Below are 6,000 nucleotides of genomic sequence, written 5' to 3'. Positions count from 1 at the left end.
TCCTCCTCTCCTCTGTACTCTACACCAACCATCATTTGCCACCTCAACACATGACCAGCAGTGACCTTTCCCTCAAAAAAATCCTCCCCTGCACCATGGCGGGGTCGCCTTTTTCTAGGGAAATTCATTAATACCAGAGCACCAAAAGCTACTCATTTTTGCCAAAATTCATTAAAAAAGCAGCTAGATAATCCATAATTAAAGAACATAGGTAGGCTGTGACGAAGCCGTCAAAATCCAAGGAGGGGGGACTACCAATTTGGGCTGTCCAATTACTGGCTATTAAAAGCCGTAATATCAGCATGCTCCCGGTGCTTGCCCCTGGAATGTATGCCTACAACCTTTGCCGTCATAGGGCGGAATTTGCTTGGAGGTCGTTGTCGTTCTAGGGAATGACTTGAGCTATCGCTTTTTGACCCCCCTCACCCTGGAACTTTGACGGCCGGGAATGGTCTACCATTGATTCCCCGTTTTAAGGGCTTCCCCATGGATCCCGGCTCCCCCCCCCCCCAATTTCGCCAAATGGGGTCGCCCTCAAAACAGGGAATGGTCAGTGCCGTACCATTCCCTACTCCATAAGCAACCGACACTTATAAATAGAGGCCCGCTACTCCTTTTTGGGGTTATCCTGATGTCGACTATACTATTTGTTGCTGTCACTGCAATCTTCTTACAACAAGTAACACTCTGAACTGGATTCTCTCATCATTGTACTTCCAAATATCTATTTAGTCGCAATCCTTGTATCTGTGTAGTCTAAGTCTCTTGTTCAATTTCAGTTCTCTACATAAAGTCTTTCAATTTTTATTTTTTTCGACACACACCAGAGGGCTCACAGGGGGAGGTGCTTATCCCTTCCAATTTCCAAATATTAGCTATGTTACATGGTCGGGCAAGGGCCACTTACCTTCGGGCAAGAGCCACACGTAGGCATCACCCTGGCCACCTAATTGATGCACCACATGCTAGGAATGACGCAGAGAACTCGTAGCAACCGGCTAGGAACCTCTTCCTCGGGTGACCCACCCCAGGAGGAGGATGCACTCGAGTGTCCAAGGGCAAGAGCCCTAGCAACGTGAACACCAGGTGTGAGCACAAGGTGTCCCTCTAGCGAGTGACCCAATGGGGATTTGAACCCACAACCTGTAGGATGAGAGGCCAAAGCCTTACCGTTAGACCCACTCTTTGGGTACTTTAGTCTTTCAATTTAGTAACGCGTGATTGCTTTTGCCCTTCATCTTTCCACATATATGTGTACGTATTTCTACACACACTCTTTTTTTTTAGTAATGTTTCACACACACACATCATATGTGTTTGTTCTCCCCCCTCCCCTCCCTCCCCCCAACTTGAAGCGACATAACATATTTACCTAGAGGAATCCAGGCAGAGCCCATTTTCATCTTCAAAAGGAAGTGCAAGTTTCAAGTTATCCATAAGACAACAAACTATATTCAGTATGCACATATACCAGAGCACACTGTTAAAACAAATGTCTATGCATTGAGTTCCTCTCATGGCGCTACAACTGCTAAGGAAGACCCACCCATAATGAAGCCTAGCATGCTATGACCTACCATATCCCAAAACCTATGCTTCGCGTCAATTGTTCTTACAAAACAGAGTGATGTAAGTGCTCCAGCTATCAGATACGCAAAATTGTCTTGTTCTGCATCTTCAATAAATATACAGAGTAAGAACGTGCTGTTGACTTGAGAGAAGTCAGCTTTGCTACAACCAGCTAGTGGGCATTGGACTTTTTAATGCAACTATGATTCCATTGTACTTATCATTTGCAACTCTCACCACATATGAGGCCAAGCATCTCCAACGCACTGCTTGTTGCCTACTGAAATCTTTCTCTGGTCTGCTCCAGGCCTGCTCTACGGCCCCTGGCCTGTCACAAAACATGCGCACACCTTCAATTGAGAGCAAGCCAACTTGCTTCGAGCATGTGTTTCTGACTGGACATAAAAGAGCTATAGAAAAACTCAAATAATCCACTACACGGACTATACATGTATAATCTAACTTACCGAAATTGTTAATGTAAGCATTAATTAAAACTAAGAACTTGTGAGATTCAATACGACCAACCCAAGCCAAGGTGCAGCTCCAAAAATCTAGCTTTCAACCATCACAAAGATTGAAACTTAGATATGCTTCAAAGACACAATGTAACTAGACATGGTCCAAAAGGAAACTCACAAACACATCGTAAATAGTCCTAACAAGCTAGCGCCTCTACAATGAGACAATAAGTTGCTCATAAGCTGCATACTTGTGCCTTGGGGGACATCAAACAGTAAGTTTTGTCTCCTGTCACTTGACAACAAGAGCGAGGAGATGACCTTAAAAGTTCTACTCTTCTTCCTGATTCCTCTATGGTAAATAGGAGCTTGAAGCACCTTGCATGCAGCAGGTAAAAGAACACCATCACGTTCTGCCTTCTCTTGAAAAGACTAAGAGCGGTATTTTAAAGAAACGCCTTTTCATTGTGGGACGACTGAGTGCATTTATCTTACTGAATCATGCAGACAAAGATGGAAATTGTGAATAAGGCACGCAGTACCCTAGATCATATTGATATCGCTAGCTCAGAGAAGTCAGCACACAGGAAAGGAACAGAAAACTTAAATGGAAGCAAAAGCGGAGGTATAACAGAAATGATCGTGCCCTTGAGACAAAACTCTGATGGGTCAGGAGGGGGTGCCGAGAGTGTAGGCCCGCTTGTAGCTTGTTGCTGCAAAGCTCCCTCTTCGGCTTCTAGGTGTTCCTCATCTTCAGCATCTGCACCTGCTGCTTGTTGCGTAGGCCACATCTGCCTTACATTATGCTGCTTGTTGGTGGAGCCTACTGCCGCTTCCCCATTGACACTCTTTTGAGCTTCAGGTCCCCTTTGCTTCTTGGTCTATGCTCTTGTGTTGTTGCTCTCACCCACATTGCCGCTCCCCCATTGACACTCTTTTGAGCTCCAAGTCCCCTTTGCTTCTTGGTATGTGCACTTGTGTTGTTGCTCTCACCCACATGCACCTCACTCATCTTGGCCTATGTGGCTAGGTTGGAAAGCGCGTCAAGAGTATCTACACCATGTGCTTATCTTGAAGAGGAATCATGTGTTGTGCACGTGAGTAGTTTGCCACGTCACTTGCAAAAAACCAACACTAAACGAAGGCCCCCTGATGGTAGGCCAACAAGAACAAACGGTGAATAGAAGGTTGCAGATGTTTACCTTAACTGCCAGGCAGAGTCAAGAAAGTAGCACTTGACAAAGTATGTACAGCTGGTTATGTGTGTGTGTGTGTGTGTGTGTCTATACCAGCTTGGTGAACTTGAATGCCAAGGTAAAAAACCTCTCCTACTAAGAACCAAGCTGGTATAGACACACACACACACACACACACAAATTGTACATCCGCAAGTAGATTATGCTTTTCTCTCGGCAAAGGCAATCACATGCCCTGCTATGTTCACAGTAAAGGTACCTACGTGGAAAGTGTAAGCGAGAATCTCCCTGGTGTCAAGGACACTAGCCACACACAGCTGGTGGAAGGATTTCTCCAAATGCAGCACACTGTCGACAATGTCTCCAACCAATTGTGCATGCACCACAGTGTCATCGGGGAGCAATGTTCACGTTCCAATACTCAGAACCATGGTTACTTACAGAGGCAAACATCAATTTCAAGTTCACAAACTAGCAAGTGTATAGGAGAACGAGTATGACTTTGGGGACAACGAATCTCACTTCTTTCCCGTAATCGAAGCTTCTCACTTGCCCTTCGAAGGCTTTCTTAAGTTCTGCGTGCATTCTCTTGCTGTGAACACGAACGAGTGCAATCAAACCCACCATGGACACAGTGTCCCTCACGTCCTATGAAAGCCCCTACATTATGCGCCACACACATCACCAGTTACCCAGAATCGATCTTCCAGAAGCTGTTGTACTCATCGTTGCGATCTGCGATGAACCTGAGCTGCGCACAAGTGCTCACGTGTAAATATCAAGAGAAGAAAGCTTGAGGAGAAGCGCATGAATAGCAAGGGAAATATGCGCACTGTCGCCAAGTCATTAGGAGTCGGTCTGTTGGTCACTATAAGCTCACCATGAGTACTCTTGGACTTTATCTCCAAGATTTTGTTGTCACAAAGTGATGACGTGGCATGTCCAATTGGAAGAGAAATGACTGAGTGGACAAGAGAAACTGAGCCAACCAACTGAAAGAACTTATGGAGCACTGGCCGAGGGGCCTAAAGCCCTAAAAACCCAAAGCTTGGACTCTGAGGATAGATTCCGTAGAACGCGCTAACATGCTGACGTGGCAAACGGTATGAATGCTGATGTGGCAACCGTTGTACGGAATTTTCGCGAATTGCACTGGCTGTGCCACGTGGCAAACTATATGGATTTTCGCAAATTATGCTGGCAAATTTGGTTGTTTTCAGCACTAGCTTTTGGGAGCAAATGCTTTTGGGTTTTAATGCTTTTGAGAGAAGTGCTTTTGGGCATCCCTTGTAAGTTTAAAAGGACCCCAAGGCATCACTCTGTAGAGCATCTGGACTCAAAGTTTGAGAGTAGAGGACCCTCGGGAGTTGTACAGTTGCGAGTATAATAATAAAGAAATACCGAAAGGGACGCCAGTCTTTGGGGCCAATGCTTCTAGGCACAAAACTCCGCCATGATCTCTCTCTCTCTCTCTCTCTCTCTCTCTCTAAATTCAGTGATGTTGCAGTTTCTGTTCGTGTGTTGCTATTAATTTTTCGCTTGGAGTATCCAAGCCTATAATAGTGGTATCAGAGCTCATAAAGATTCTTCTTCTATGGAGGATCCGATCCAATCTACACGACACATAGGTTCTCGAGGAGAATTTGATAGAGCAGTCAAGATTTTGTTTGTCAAAGAACCTTCGTGTCCATGCCCCATACTTAATAGCCACTTCTACCCTTAGTTCATCATGCATCGGATGCGCCCCTGTCTCTATCGCTCTATCTTAAGGGGAATAAGCCATAAAGAACGCAAGACCACACATGGGTTCTTGCGGAGAATCTGACGAAGATAACAAGACAAAGAAAGTTGAAACCCGGTGCGGGAACTGAAGAAAAGAATGAAGAATTGGGCGAATTTTCGGTGGGGTAGTTTGCCAGAGGGGAGGATAAACGTCAATTGCAGGTTGACACGTTTGTGAAAAGACTCATCAAGTACTTAGACGTTTGTGAAAGGACTCATCAAGTACTTCAGAGACCCAAAATTTGCGAAACACTTGAAGTATTACCCAATTGATGAGATTCACTCAAGATGGCGTGAGACCATAGACTCTCCTCTCAAGTTGGGAAGAAAGTTGAAGGATAGACCGTAGACGAGTGCAGAAAAGCGGAAACAGTAGTTGCAGAAAGAGCTGGACAAAGCTCTTGAAAAGAAGATGAACCAAATAATGAAAGGCTTACAGCACTCTCGGAAGAAGAGGAAATTGGTAGATTTCCCTAGTTATTTGGGCCGAAAGTCGACTTTCGAGGTGGCAAGCAGATCCAAGAAGCATGCTTGTTTCAAGGATGACTCAAGTTTTCCTTCGTCTTCCAAGAGTTCCGACTGTTCGTCGTCCTCTAGTTCCATTGAGGATGAGAAAAGACGGAAGAAGCAAAGAAAAAAGCAAGAAAAGTAAATTTCTGAAAAAGTCTAGTAGGCATGGGAGGCCATCTAGCGGTCCACGGGAGGAGAGCTCATCCTCTTCTGACAATAAACAGATGAGCAAGAAGACCAAGGAGTTCAAGGAAGGGATGATGGACATGATTTTTTGAGAGTATAGATCACCTTTTTCGACGACATCATCGTATTTTCCAAGAGTGAGGCAGAGCACAGACACCACCTATTACAAGTTTTCCTGGCACTGCACCAACATCGACACGTGGTTAATGGGAAAAAGAGCGAACTATTCTTTCCAAAGAGACACTTTTTGGGACACATTGTCTTTGTAGAGGGTGTAAAAATGGACCCAGACAAGA

At 45.0% G+C, this 6,000-nt stretch overlaps 1 long non-coding RNA gene across 1 annotated transcript in view; it reads right to left on the bottom strand.

Moving 5' to 3' along the window:
• Nucleotides 1–1,429: 1,429 nt before the first annotated feature.
• Nucleotides 1,430–6,000, bottom strand: part of LOC147421737 (uncharacterized) — a 47,847-nt gene continuing 43,276 nt past the window's right edge. The window contains exon 3 of the long non-coding RNA XR_015186860.1: nucleotides 1,430–1,897. This is a non-coding gene — a long non-coding RNA (uncharacterized LOC147421737). The remainder of the gene's footprint in view (nucleotides 1,898–6,000) is intronic.

The sequence above is a fragment of the Adiantum capillus-veneris genome, chromosome 27, assembly GCF_014529385.1.
Source record: "Adiantum capillus-veneris isolate H3 chromosome 27, ASM1452938v2, whole genome shotgun sequence".
In the NCBI taxonomy this organism is placed as follows: domain Eukaryota; kingdom Viridiplantae; phylum Streptophyta; class Polypodiopsida; order Polypodiales; family Pteridaceae; genus Adiantum; species Adiantum capillus-veneris.
The sequence above is the reverse complement of the archived record's forward strand: the minus strand, read 5'-3'. Positions and strand labels throughout refer to the sequence as shown.